At 37.7% G+C, this 15321-nt stretch overlaps 1 long non-coding RNA gene and 1 pseudogene across 2 annotated transcripts; one reads left to right on the forward strand and one right to left on the reverse strand.

Moving 5' to 3' along the window:
- LOC104728374 lies at positions 3753–8900 on the reverse strand (annotated as a pseudogene).
- LOC104724327 lies at positions 13022–15084 on the forward strand. Of its 2 annotated transcripts, XR_757623.2 has the most exons (4): positions 13022–13312; positions 13414–14287; positions 14411–14556; positions 14736–15084. It is a non-coding gene; the product is annotated as an uncharacterized LOC104724327 (long non-coding RNA). The 2 variants fall into 2 exon arrangements; XR_757622.2 differs by having other exon boundaries at positions 13024–14287.

Genomic DNA, 15321 nt, shown 5'->3' on the forward strand with positions numbered 1-15321 from the left:
GGAGTTCAAGGAAGGGATGTCGTCGAAGTTCGAGATGTCTGATCTCGGTAGACTCACTTACTACCTTGGCATTGAAGTGCATCAAGGAATTGATGGTATCACCATTAAACAAGAAGGATATGCACAGAGGATTTTAAAGCAAGCAGGACTTCAAAACTGCAACTCAACAGTGATCCCAATGGAGTTTGGGCTGCAGGTCTCTAAGTCGCCTGATGAAACAGAGATAGATCCTACTCGGTTCAGAAGAGTTGTTGGTTGTTTGAGGTATCTCTTACACACTCGACCTGATATGTCTTTTGCGGTAAGTGTTGTAAGCAGATACATGCAGAGCCCGAGGAAGTCTCATGGAGAGATCATAAAACAGATTTTGCGGTACCTCAGAGGAACGACATCATATGGTCTCAAGTATAAGCGTGGAGGTTTAAAGGAGATCGTTGGTTTCAGTGACAGCAGTCACAACGTCGATCTAGATGATGAGAGGAGTAGTACTGGACTTTTATTTCTCTTTGGTGATACACCGATCACATGGTGTACACGGAAGCAAGACACAGCTGCTATGTCTTCTTGTGAGGCCGAGTTTATGGCTGCAACAGAAGGAGCTAAACAAGCAATTTGGCTTCAGGATTTGATGTGTGAAGTTACAGGAAAGAAGGAAGCTCAAATCATGTTGTATGTCGACAACAAGTCTGCAATAGCACTTGCTAAGAACCCAGTGTTTCATGGGAGAAGCAAACACATACATAAGCGATACTTCTTTGTGCGAGAATGCATTGAGAGAGAGCTCATTCGTGTGGAGCACATCCCTGGAGTAGAGCAGAAGGCTGATATTCTTACCAAGGCTTTGGCTAGAGTGAAGTTTGAAGAAATGAGGAGCTTGATAGGTGTTTATGAAGTAAGCAAGGAGAATTTGAAGTTTAAGAGGGAAAATGTTGGATAAACTTCAAGACTTAAGGCCCAAAATATCTTACAAAGGAATGTTTAGGACAAGAAAGGGCTAAGCATAATCCTACTAGAATTAGGAGATATCTAGTTCTAAAAGAAATAGGAGAATAAAGCACTATATATATCTTTGATTAAGTTGTGATCAAAGGTATGAGAAAGAGTGCAAACATTGTTTAGTTTTGAGAGGAGATTTTCTAAGCAATAATATAAGAGAGCTATTCTTATAAAAGCAAAGTCTTTCTATCTTATACAAACCGCCAGAGGTACATTACGGGCAGACCCACGCTATGGTTAGTGGGGGAAGGGGGGACTTGCCCCAGAAATAATAAACTCAAACATTATGTATAAATTTGTGTTCTTAGATGAGAAAACAAACGGAGTTACTGCTGGTAATTATTCTGTTAATGGATTAATAAAATCTGTTAAATGTTATGGCCTACGAAAATGGAAGTCAATCGTCGTATTATATTGGCAGTGTAGTAGTCACTTTGAGGTATAAAAGTGGAAGTGAAAAACTTTTAAGGTTTAAATTGAGAGTTGGTGTCACCTTTGTGGTTTATTTTGGGATTTTCCCAAAAAATATTACATTAGATGAAAGTACAGTAATAAAGTGGCAAAGTAGTTTGAGTTATATTGTCGAAGTTGGAGGTTGGACTCCACCTAATAACAATCTTGGGATGTATTCACTCTTTGTACGTGACATACTGATATTTGATACTGGACTCTGATGCACTACAACAAATTATGAACTTTTAACTTAAAATCAATTAGTAGAAAAGCTTTTTCTACTATATATTAGTGTTGAATCATCTCTATATTTGATTTCAAATATATTAACCAATGTACATGTAATCCACATGACTTTATGCATTACCTTCCTCAAACAAAAATTTCTGAAGTTAGAAATATATCATAACATATGTAGTAACATTTACAATATTGATTATAATTTTTTTTATTTTTTTCCATTTTTCTTATAATTTGCTTATTTTCTTAATTTTTTTGTTTCTTTGTCAAATTTTTTAAAACCAACATTAATTATTCCATTGCTAGATTTTAAAACATCTTACAACCATACATATATGTGGCTAATTAAATCCGTATATATTTAGTTATACATGACGTTGGATGGCATAAATTGGAAGATATGCATATGCTTATTTAAAGAAAGCTAAGATTTGGAGAATCAAAGCTCAAATTTCGTGAATCTTTTGCCCACTCCCTTTGCATAAAAACACATTTTTTGGTGAGAGAAAAAAAATGGTAGAAGTAACATGTGAACGCTATCTTGATAACATCCTTAGTTGAATACCAACTAGAGGACCACAGAATCATAAAATGATCTAAACTACTTTATATAACATTTGTCGATTTTAAACCACAGTTTTAGCAAACTTGTACTTCTGGGACTATGATATTAAAACTCAAAAAGATAAAGGAAGAAAAAAGCTACACAACATTTCTATAAAGAGAATCATTTTTGGGATACATTTTTCTAATCAATTCGGATGAATTAATCGGGGAAAAATTGACAAGTTTGATCGTGGTTTCGATATTCATTTCAGAATCCTAAAAAATATGGCCAACCAAATTATTTTACATTTAAAATGAAATCGAAAGTTAACTTTATTTTAATAAAATACTAATGAATTGACCAATAAATTAAGCAGTTTGCAGAACATTATCATTAAAATCATGAGCTGTATTGGTCAGGTTACTATGTAGTCAAGTGATTAAATATTCATATATGTATTAACAGTAAAAGTGAAATATGTAGTAGTAGGTAAAAAACGAATATGTAACTTCATTTTTTTTTAAATATCAAAAAGAATTTAGGAATAAAGATTAGTTCGCTTTTCTGTGTGGTCCATTTGTTCTCAAGCCCTTTATACCTTATTTTTGTTATCTTCTCACGTTTTTTCTTTAAGAATTATTATTAATTATTTTAAAAATCTTTAATCAGCCACACACAAAAACAAAACACGTTTTGAATTACACTTCCCTTCACAAAATTAAATACAAAGAGGACTTTCGTGTCTTGATCACATTCTTCTTCTCTATCGAGATGTTTTAACAAAAAACTCCTTTAGAAGTTATCTACTAAATCCAATTTAATCTTGGCCAATTCTCACAGATATCACTAAAATGAGTTTTTTTTGAAGAGAACTTATGAAAAGGAGAAGGGAAGAATTGAACCAACATGTGGATAATTCTAACGTTTTGCATGTGGCACCAGACGACCACTTACACTTTCAGAAACGTGGTCTCAACGTTTTGTGAACTATTTGTGTATGCTTAGCGTTTGATTATTTGATAACGACATGTTTTGTTTGAGTACACGTGCATGCTTACACTTTCAGAACTTGTAACTCCGTACCGATCACAACTCACAGTCTTCTTCTTTTGATCTGATCAATGATCATGCTTTGTTTTGTTTTTTTTGGGTCTTCTTTTGCTGGTGGAGATGGCCGTTGAAGTTGAAGGCTTGATAGATCTGTTTTATTAATGGGCTTCCTTTCCGTTTGGGCCATTTTCTGATTGGTCGATCGTTTAAGTTTTGTAAGGAAGAAGGAGATGTACAGTATCGTTGAACTTGGTTTCAAGAAGAGAATATTTTCAGAGGAACAACAAATTGAAACGGTTATAATAATTGTGAGCCTAAGCTTCAGTTACAAGCACAAGTGGTTCTACTAATCACTGTCCAAAATCTAATAGAGCAAGTCGCTAATATATGCACTGGAGCAGTTTCAGATCACTCTCTTTCTACACAACAAAATGGTTAAAGGGACAAACACTAGAGTAGAAGTCAGTCATTCACCCCAAACTAACTTGTATATATTATTACTAGCTGATGCACATACTACATTGTTGCTTTGATTCCTAAGCATTTCTTCTTGCGCCGAGACATTCCCATCCTTCAAAAAACCATCGAGAAATCGTTGTAGTTCAAGACTAGAAGCCATCAGCGTGTTTTAAAGCAGTACAAGTGTAAAAAAAAAAGGCTTACTAGTTTAGAATATGCAGAAGCAAGAGACAAAAGTGTTGGGTACGTATCAAGAACAGCTATGGCAATTTCCTCTGTTACTTGCGGCACCTGCAACAAAAAGCATTGTAGAGAAGTTAAACTCCATACGTAAAAGATCCGAATAAAGCTTTAGCAAGACTCAAAATCAATACCTGCATAAGCTGAATAGCAAATACATCGCTGATTGTCATTTTATCAAAGTCTTGACACCTTTTGACAAAATCATCGAAAGAAGGACACGCGGCCGGGACTTTGCTCTGGTCATCATTCACCCGCGACTTGTAGTATTGGTATATCGATTTAGTGAGATAACCGTATTTTCTTAGCGTCTCACCCAGCCCATTTGTCCTCACCACATCAAACCCTTCAAGAATCTCCGTTTTGAAACAACTAAAGCACATAGATAAAAACAAATTTGGTTTCCAAACCTCAAAGAACCAATCAGAAATCTTCTGTTAAAAAAGACAAAAACTTACGCCGTTTTTATGCTTTCTGATGTTTTAGACTGGTTTGGATCCCCTTCAAGAATGTATATCAGCTTCTTGATTCCTGATCTCTGGCAATTCAAGAAGAAACAACCGTCAACGAAAGATAGAGCAAGTCAGAACTTTAGGAGTTGAGAGAGTAGTACACTACAAGAAACCTGAAGTCTAAGTTTTTGGTCCTTGTAGCGATTATCCATAATTGACGAGTGCAAATCATCAATGCTCTTCCTCTCAACAATAAAGTCCAGAACATATTCATCTTGTTGATACTTATGCCGAGCAATCCAGATACAGTCCCCAATAGGTAATCGTCTAACCTACAGATTCAACAACACCCATTTTTCCAGTTCATTTTTGTTAAGTTTGGAATCTGTTGACATTTATCCAAGAAAAGCAAATGCAAACCTCAATCTTAATCTTGAATACAGAGCATATGCTATCAACTATGGATCTTTATCTGTGAATAAGAACGTATGGGTTAGTGTTATCAACAACAACATAGATAGGGTATTATCACAGCTTCATAACTAAACCATAAGAAAAACTCAAGTCGGAAAAAGATGAGTAGAGTTCCACACACCCCTTGGTGGCAAACTGTTCTCGATCATCCAGTATCATGATCACATCATATGCTTCCTCAAAAGCTTCTCCAAATCTAAGAGGTGGAAGGCGTGGAATAGTTGTTACTCCTTCGATTCCATTTGATGCCAACTTTGTAAACAGCACACAATAAAGAACAACCAATGCTGATTAGTACTACAGTTGCTGCTGCTGATCGTAAACATATTAGTTACATAATCTACTGAAGTCAAATAGTTACATACAGAAGATGAGCAGGCTTTCATGGGATGAGTGGAACCAGATGAACATGGATTTAAGGTGGATCCAACATTGCAAGAACGGAACTTCTTAGCACGAGATCCCTCAAGATCAACTTCACCTGTATTCGTAGCTAAGAATTCATAAGATGAAACATACATCATTTAACAGACACAACAGTAAAGATATCATATCACATGCTTGCTAAAGACCCGTACATGGTTGTGCTCTAGAAGGTCCTGCTGGAATGGATGATTGTGCCCTGGATCTTGCATCGACATACGGCTGTTCTTCTCTCATGGTAAAAGAGTAGGTTGAATCTTGATTACGCGGTCTTTTTGCTTGCTGTGCAGGCTCCACTTCATCATCAGATAAGATTTCAACTGGATTAGATAATCGAGATCGCACGATACATTCATTTGCTGCATCATGGCCTTCAACTGTACCTACAAGAAAAAACAAGTCAAGTCATCCTTGTCTCAAGGTAAGGCCTACTTCTTTATAAATAATACAAGTCAAAATGCAGAAAATACATAAGACATGGTTTTTTAGCAATGAGTTTTTTTTTTTTTACTTTGCTGGATTGCTAGATTTCACCACCAATCCCTTCTGTATAAGTGTTGTCATGCAGCTCCATCCGCTATACCACTCCCTCTTCGACTGTCCAATTCCTGCTTTTCCTTTTCCTTTCTCTGGTCTATCAACAAGAATGAAGGAATAAATTCAAGCAGCAGTGATTGGGTACAAAATTAACAACATATCAGAGACTGGAACATAAATTGAATCATACACAATAGGAACTTGTGAGAGCCCACTCGCTTCAGTAGCGTCCATAAGCTCTTGTTTACGCATGAATTTTTTCCCGTTTGCAGTCTCTCTGGTAAAAGAAAAACATTAACGCCATAAACACAGTCCTGAAGAAGGGTTCACTGAGATGAAAGAAAGAACTACATTGCGAGGAAAATACAAATGTAACTACTAAACCTGTGCAATGTTATCAGTAATGCATAAGACGCAGTATTAATTTGCGGCCTGTACGGTTTCTTTCCCTTGGCCTTTTCCCCTGAACAGAAATAAAAACATTACATTGATAGTTCAAGTGAACAAATGTGAGATAATAGATAGATACAGCAGTCACCATTACCAGCACGGTTTCCAGGTAAGTGTTCTTGCTCAGAACTTTCAACCCCAGTAACAAAATATCCTTGCATGAGCTTAACCATCAACTTGCCAAAGCCCCTACGCAAACAAATCCAGCCAACACATGAAAACAAAAACCAAACAATTTGGTGGAGACACAAGCAAAGCAACCCAACACCTAAAACCACTCACCATTTCCCTTACAAGAATGAAAACATCTTGAAGCAACAAATACAGATTCTTTGATTCTTGAACAGTTTCAATCTTCTTAAAGAACCACTAATGTATGAGAGGTCAATAAAGATTGAACAAAGGCCACATCTTTTTCTCAACAGATTGTATCAGAATCATTACCTTACTCAATCAATACTTAAAAGTCGGATAATTTCGAACCAGAAACACAAAAAGGTCACATCTTTTCCTGAGCAATTGAACAAAGGTCACATCTTTTTCCTGAGCAATTGAACAAAGAAAAAGAAGAAGAAGAAGAAGAAGATCTTTTTCCTGAGCAATTGAACAAAGAAGAAGAAGAAGAAGAAGAAGCCATCATCTCTTGATGAGCAAGTCTTCTAGCCGTTGTTGGGGTTGGTGGGACCTGCAAGGATCGAAAATATTGAATAAGACTTACCTGGATGCGATCTAGGCCCAATTGATGTTATCTGAATCACTTCTTGTAATACTCACTGTGCTATTTCAGGGTTCTTGTCTTGTACTTGATTGTTGGCTTGTTTATTGAAGTAGGGGTCTTCTTGGAGTTCCTCTAGAGTATCTTGATCAGTCTCTTGATGCTCGTACATGTCCTCTATGTCTTGGTCTTGATCTTCACTCTCTTGATTGCTTTCGGAGGTGTTGCTTGTATCACACGTCTCTTGCAGCTCCAATGTCTTCTCTTGGATTCTTAAGGTTCCTTGACCTGCCAAAAGAGTTTTCATACCTGGGGAACTGGTCTGATCAAGGCTCATTTGGGTGAAGGCTTCAGCAAGCTCTTCCTTGGTAATGTGATCATGTCCATTATGGTGGCATGATGGTGGTACATACCAGTTGACGTCCTTCAGCTCTAGGGAGCTTACAATGTCTTGAACGGATAGGTTAAACCTCGTCCTTAGCTGTTTACCCTTTGATCGTGTCATAGGGTCTTCTCGTACTTCTGGTACAAGATGTGGTACATGATGTGGTACAGGATCTGGTTCAACGGTTTGGTTTGTAGGATCGATGTCCGCATCAATGGTGAAAGAATTGAAGGAAGAAGACATGAGCAACAAAAAAGAACTACGCAAGTTGATGCTGTGCTTCAAAGTCGGTTTTGTTTGGCTTTGTGTTATGACCATTTTGTGTAGTTTTGTATTGTTTAGGTAAGGAAATCAGAAGACTTTTATGTTAGGTTATTAACAAGAGCTTCATGTAAACTCTTTGTGATATTTCTTGTTGGATGATTTCTTTGATCTCATAAGTAATGGATATCTCTTGTTTGAATTGTGTCTCAATCATGATAGAATATGTTTTGATACAAACAAAAGGCCAAAAACAATCCAAAGAAACAAAAAAACAGAGTATCCAAACAAAACTCGACTTTGAAGTTTAGCGTGAACATTCAAACCATGGTGCCCAGCCTCCTTGTTGTGAACTTCCCTGTGATCCACCCAGATGAGTTCTTGATCTGACTGATGTCGTTGGATGAGATCTTCCTCTGACTGAGGTTGTTGGATGAGATCTTCCTCTGACTGAGGTTGTTGGATGAGATCTCCCTTGTGATGGTTGAGATGGTTGTCCTTGAGATGGTTGAGATGGTGATCCTTGAGATAGATGATCTGGTGCTCCTTGTGATGGTTGAGATGGCTGAGATGATGCTCCTTGAGATAAATGAGCTGGTGCTCCTTGTGATGACTGAGATGGTGCTCCTTGAGATGGTTGAGCTGGTGGTCCTTAAGATGGTTGAGAAGGTGGTCCTTGAGATGGTTGAGAAGGATCTCCTTGCAATGGTTGACCTTGTCCAAACAGTATAACCCTTGGCTCCTAATTTCAATAAAAAATGTTACAATCAATGTTCAAAATGAATTATAATGTTCAATGTTCAAAATAGAAAATCTTACTTGTCATTTTCTTGGTCGACCTCTTTTTCTTCTTGGTGGTGTTGCAACTCTCGGATTCGTACATCCTTGTCGGTTGTGTCCTTCTTGTTTGCAATTTGAGCAGGTCATGACTCGATTGCCTCTTAGCTGGGTTTTGTTGGAGCTAGAGGCTGTTTCAAACAATGATTTCCTCCTAGCATGATTATTTGGCCTCCCTGGATTACCTTTTCTCCATGGAGGTGGCAACACTCCTATCCTGTTCACTCTTGGCCATAGCAGCTTGCCTTGAACAGGCTCAATACCATCAATGTAAGTTAGCTGCCACATTCTAGCCGTGTACCACTCAGCCACATAATCTTCCATCTTCTCCTTCCTTCCTATGATGACGGATGCAACATGAATACATGGTATACCAGTCATCTGTCATTTCCTGCAACCGCAAGGGTTGTCATTCATATCAACAATTACCGTGACATCACCAACCTTTATCTCTTGCGTATTGTGCCTTGCCATCCACCTTTCACAAAATTGTGACCCATCAATCATCTTCTCTATCTCAGCGTGAGCTCTTTTTGTGAATCTAGTCTTCAACCGACCCGCAATCACATACCTCTTCTCGTTACGCACCATACACTGTCTCCTAATGTCTTCCAGCATATCTAGTAAAGGTTTCCTTCTGGCTCCTCGGATGGTTTTATTGAACGACTCATTGAGGTTGTTTAAGTTGTCATTGCAGCAACTCCCAGCCCTGAAAAAACGCTCTAGACCATGTCCTCAGTTGGGTCTTCAGGAGCGAATCATAGGCACTAGGATTGTAACTCTGCAAAGCTCGCATATGAGCACCAAATTCTCCTTCTGTGTAACTCCTTGCAATCTTCAAGAAGAGTCTTTGTAGCTCCATATCATGGCTACTCCTCTTCCAATTTTCCATAATGTGCCTAGCACATTGCCTATGCTCAGCTGCTGGAATAACAATGTGAATTGCTTTAACTAAATCCTGAAAATATGTACATAATGTAGAAAATTAGCATACTCATTTACTATTATCCGAAATGTAAACAAAAGAGGGACAAACATTAACCGATTGTTTGTCTGATATGATTGTCACGTTTTTTCCATCTTGAAGATCCAACTTGGCAGATAACATCCTAAGAAACCAATCCCAATTATCATCATTCTCAATCTCCACTACAGTCCATGCAATAGGAACAATCCTATTGTCTCCATCTCTCCCAACAGCTGCTAAAAGATGACCCTTTACGTCCCATTTGAGAAAGGCACCATCTATGCCTATAATAGGCCTACATGTATTCTTCCAAGCGTCTCGCTGTAACTTAAAGCAAATGAATAGATGATAAAACCTTGGTAAGCTGCCAATAGTTGTACCAGGTGTAGTCTCAATCTCAAAGGCAGTCTCCGGATTAGATCGGAAGATCTCAGCTTGATAATCCCATATTCGAGCAAAATGTTCTTCATGAGTCACTTTTTTTTCTTTCATAACTTATGTCTTCGCCTTGGAGCATTGGTCTTCTGTGACTTCGAAGTTGTACTCTCTCTTGATCTCTGCAACCATCTGTTGCTTGGTAATTTTCGGATCCTTTCTCAACCTCTCCCTAAACAACCAAGCATTTGTCCCTCGCTTCAACATCTTCGAGAATATGGATCTCACACATGCATGCTCACCATCGTATATCTTCACTTGTATCTTGTGTTTCTTTTTAGAATAAGAACAATAGCATCTCCATGGACACTTAACATCAGTCGACGACCACTTAGCACCAACTTTCAAACTCTGTGACCTATACAACTAATATTGTATCTAGTCTTCAGAGAATACCTTAGCACAGCAATCTTGAACTCATCTGGACCATTGAAAGTTCTACCCAGACTTAGAATCTCTTCCGGATCTTCAGCTTGTGGAGCAGCACCTTCGTCGTCGCAATCTTCATCATCGTCACTGTATGAAAGAGGATCAGGAATCCTCTCCTTATCCCATATATCATCTCCACTATCAGCATCACTCTCGTCTCCACGGCCCTCTCTCGCATCCGGGCCAAATTCAGCTTCAAAATCATCACAATTTTCTTCCTCCACACCAATATTACCATCATCTCTTTCTTCTATAGAATCTACATTTGGCTCGCAATATCGCTCTGGAACCGCTACAATGCTCCATCTTTGATCTTCATGATCTTCTTCACGGTTACCTTCGTCTGCATATCTAACCTCATCACAGTCTTCATCACCAACAACCTCACAATCATCTCCACTCACGGCCTCACGATCATCTTCGATATCTTCAGCAATCTTCTTCCTTTTTCGTTTACGTTTAGGTTTAGAAACTGTCTTACTGTTTTGATCCTTCTCATTCTCCTCTACAAATCGCTCAACCTCAGGACCATCCTTTGCAGTCTCCACTTTGATTCGATCCGCCTCAGGACCATCTTTCTCATTCTCCTATACGAATCGCTCAGCCTCAGGACCATCCTTCTCAGTCTCCACTTCGATTCAATCCACCTCACGTCCATCGTTCTCATTCTCCTCTACGAATCGCTCAGCCTCAGGACCATCCTTCTCATTCTCCTCTTCGATTCAATCCGCCTCAGGTCCATCCTTCTCATTCATCTCTTCGATTCGATCCGCCTCAGTATCAGATAGAATCTCAACTGTCTCGGCTTCAGATCTTGTTTGAATCGTGTCTTTCTCTGGAGTATTCATCATCAATCGCGACGACCACCGCGGTGGAACAAGATTTTTTCCTCCACGGTCCTCGCCATGAAGACAATTCGAGAGAATTTGAGAAATTTTTTGTTTTTAGGGTTAGGGATTATGTTTTCTATTCGAGAATTGGATTCAATTTGGGGATTCTTTAGTTATAAACGACGTTGTTTTGTTGTTTATAAGACGTCGACGTTTTAGCTAAACGGAAGCCATTAACGGTTTGTTAACCTCGTCTATTAGTTTCTAATGGAGACTTAACCGCGTGCCTAAAACATGGAGGTCAGAGAAAGTTCCCTATTTTTTGGATGAGTCAACCTAAAGTTGGGGATTAAAATGACATCTCCAAAGTTGGGGATTTTTTTGTCCCAAATTTGAAACTAGAGGATTTTTATGGCATTTTTTCCATTAATCAATACAATAAAAAATGATGTGTTGCATTCCTGGTGTGACACATGAGCCTCAACATTGAAGCAAAATGGAAAACGATAGCGTTTAATCAATTGATGCTCGATTTCTTCTTCTTCGTCGCCGTTTAAATGAGATTGAGAGATGCAACCTAATCTCTTCCCATTCAGTTTTGTATAGGGGTGTCAAGTTGGGTAAACCAACCCAAACCAACCCATAACCATAGAGATTTAGTATTAAATGGATAATGAGTCAACTCAACTCATTAAGCAAATGGTTTGGATCAACCCACAAACTCATTTAGCTTAATGGATTAATGGGTTAAATGAGTTGATCCATTTTATATCATAATCAGAAATTTAGTCTTTGTGTAATTTTATAAAATCATCAAAGCTTATGTAATTTTATACATAAACTGTTTATCATAAACATGATATATGTCTCCAATACTGCAATACATGTCAATACAAAAAACTATAAATTTTAAAACAAAGTTTCAAGTAAGCTAAATGAGCTTCCAAAACACAAGAAAGCAGAGAACTAATAGCCTCCATTGAGATCATTGACGAGTAAGGGATTGGACTCCTCTGGACACCTTGACTGCTGCACATGCTCCACACGCACATGAATCCTCTTCCTTATGATCCTCATAAAAACATCATAAAAACTAATCTGCGGTTTTAGCTAGAACAACAACACCAAGCTAAAACCCTTAAACCATTAGAGACACCACATCCACTTAAACCACATCTAGAACAACAACACCAAGCTAAAACCCTTAAACCATTAGAGACAAAGATACTGAAAAGTTGGAGAGAGACACCACATCCACTTAAACCACAGCTAGAACAACAACACCAAGCTAAAACCCTTAATTGAATCAATCGAATCGAATCAAGCTAAACACGGAATCAAGCTAAACACGGAATCAAGCTAAAACCCTTAATTGAATCAATCATATTGAATCAAGCTAAACACTTAATCGAATCAAGCTAAACACGGAATCAATCGAATCCACAAAAGAAACAAATCAAAAAAATATGAAGCATGAGAACATAATTTAAATGGGTTTAAGTGGGAGACAAGATTTAGATCATACCCATGTATCCGAAGTCTGAGTCGATCGAAGAAGACGAAGTGGGAGAGAAAGCGAAATCGAAATCGAAAGTATTGATATTTTGATTTGGGGGTGATACATGAAGAATAAGAAATATCTTCGTAAGAAATGAAAGATGGATTTTGTTCAGAAAGAAAAATTGGTTTAATCTGGTATTCAAAATTAATCAAATTGTTTGGTTTTGGTCAACCCATAAACTCATTTTAATCCAATCAATTTCAATCCAATCCATTTCAATCCAATCCACTAAACTCATAAACCAATTTAACTCATTAACCCATTAATACTCAAATTATCAACTCAATAAGGTTTTGGATTGCTTTGGTTTGAGTCAATCCATTAATTTTGACCCATTTTGACATCCCTAGTTTTGGGTAATCCATTTCTCTTCAATGGCGGAGATCTAAACGAACTTGGTTATGGTGCTGAATTCAACAGCTCTAGGGTTTTCTTCTTTCTCCCTTTCTTATTATCTCAAGGCAGTGATGGGATGGATTTGTCTAAGGTTGGTGAAAAATTCCTCGGCTTTGTTAAATCTGTTACTTCGCTTGGTCTCTTACCTTCTGCTTCTTTCTCTCATCATCCTGAGGTAATCTCCGATTCGTAACATCAATGGAGTTTGTTTTTAAGAGAATTGAAATTATTTTTTAAGTGTGGAGATTAAAAAATCCATCTTATTGTAAATTCTAGCATGTGTTGCAGTTGCTGCTGCGGTTGCTCGTCTTGCCACTCTGTAAGCATTCATTTTTAAATCTCCATTTAGCTTTCTCGACAAAGGAACGAAATTGTCATCTCTACTACCTCTTCTCCGACTTGAGAATTGAGAGATGGATGATAAACTCCGATTTGTTAGCCTTTTTTCTTTTAGTTCTCAGTCAATCTCGTCATCCTCAATGCTTGTGTTAAATTTCAATCATCATCTGTCTATTCATTCTCATTTCCTAGATTTTTTTCTGATATGTTTGTGTAGCAATTCTTAGTACAATAGCTTGATCCAGAATATTAGATATGATGCGATTTGTTTAAACATTGTTATGGTATGTTACAATTGAGGTTCTTTAAAGGTTTATGATTAGGGTATATTCAAAAACTGGGTTCCAAGTAGCCTCATTGGTATTGCTTTGGGTCTTTATGTATTATGTTCTAAGATAAATCAAAAACTGGGCTTATCTGTTGACATTAAAAGAGTAACTAACATTTCAAATGCTGGTCCATTGTCATTTTTCTTAATTGTTAATTGCATATGTGTTTAGCACTTGACTTGTTTTACATGTTGGCCCTATTTCTCTGGCTGTTTTCCCTCCAAAAAATCATGATTTCTTACTTATGCTTATATTTTGTCCTTATACAACATTACCGTGAGAACATGATGATGTGGGTATTTGGCTTATGGCTCTCTTGTGTGGAACTAATGATTTCACTACGATGAGAAAGTGTTAGGTTTCATCAAGGGATATAAACGTGTCTATGACTTTGGTAACTCTATAGTCTTTGGTTAAGGCTTTCACTATGAAGCCGGAAAACAAGTCACAAACCAAACCATAAGTGTTTAATTAACCAAACCGTAAGTGTTCAATCTGAGTTTAGTCTAGAGCATAGTGTTTAATGTCTGGTAGATATCTCCTTTGGTTTAATGGTATTGAGAAGCAGTAACATGCTTTGCCTTATTGCACATGTGGGGTTCAAGATGTTCTTTGGGGTCACTACATCAGTGACAAGCTAGGACAAAGATGAGACTTGCTGAAGTTTAATTTTGGAGGACTTCCCAATACTTGCCATGGTCTTTACTACTGCAATGTCTTAAGTGGCGTCATTAGAGGAGCTTTGGAAATGGTCAGTCTCCTTTTTGTTCCCATTTTTTTTGTTACATAAATTGCATTTTTCAAACTTCTCATACAAACAGTCTCTCTCGAAACTTAAAAGGAACTTCTCTTACTCCTCAATTACCAAGTGTAGAAGAACATTTTTAGGCTGAGTGCTTATGTTCTTTTATCCGTCTCCACAATGATCAGGTTTTGATGACATGGACGTGTGATGTTCTTCGAGGGGATGATGCTTATGAGTTGCAGGAGAAGCTACTGAAACAAGTCGCAGAGGAGTACAACGACGATGAACAATTTGTTCAAAATTACAAATTTGTGCAAGGAACAAACTGAATGTACAATGGACTACAATAAAACCCAATACTAGCAAACTTTTTCTAAAGACCAAATAATTATTTAGCTTGTGATAAGAGCGTTTAGTGGAGCAGACGAGCAGCCGCTGCTTCTATACCATATACACGATATACTTGTGAGTTGGTATGTATCTTTTTAAATAATGTTGGCCGACCAAACAAGTTAAAAATAGAAACTTCGATTAGTGTGGTTTGAAAAATTTGTGTGTACANCTCCTTTGGTTTAATGGTATTGAGAAGCAGTAACATGCTTTGCCTTATTGCACATGTGGGGTTCAAGATGTTCTTTGGGGTCACTACATCAGTGACAAGCTAGGACAAAGATGAGACTTGCTGAAGTTTAATTTTGGAGGACTTCCCAATACTTGCCATGGTCTTTACTACTGCAATGTCTTAAGTGGCGTCATTAGAGGAGCTTTGGA

This window comes from Camelina sativa, chromosome 11, assembly GCF_000633955.1.
Source record: "Camelina sativa cultivar DH55 chromosome 11, Cs, whole genome shotgun sequence".
Classification (NCBI taxonomy): Eukaryota; Viridiplantae; Streptophyta; class Magnoliopsida; order Brassicales; family Brassicaceae; genus Camelina; species Camelina sativa.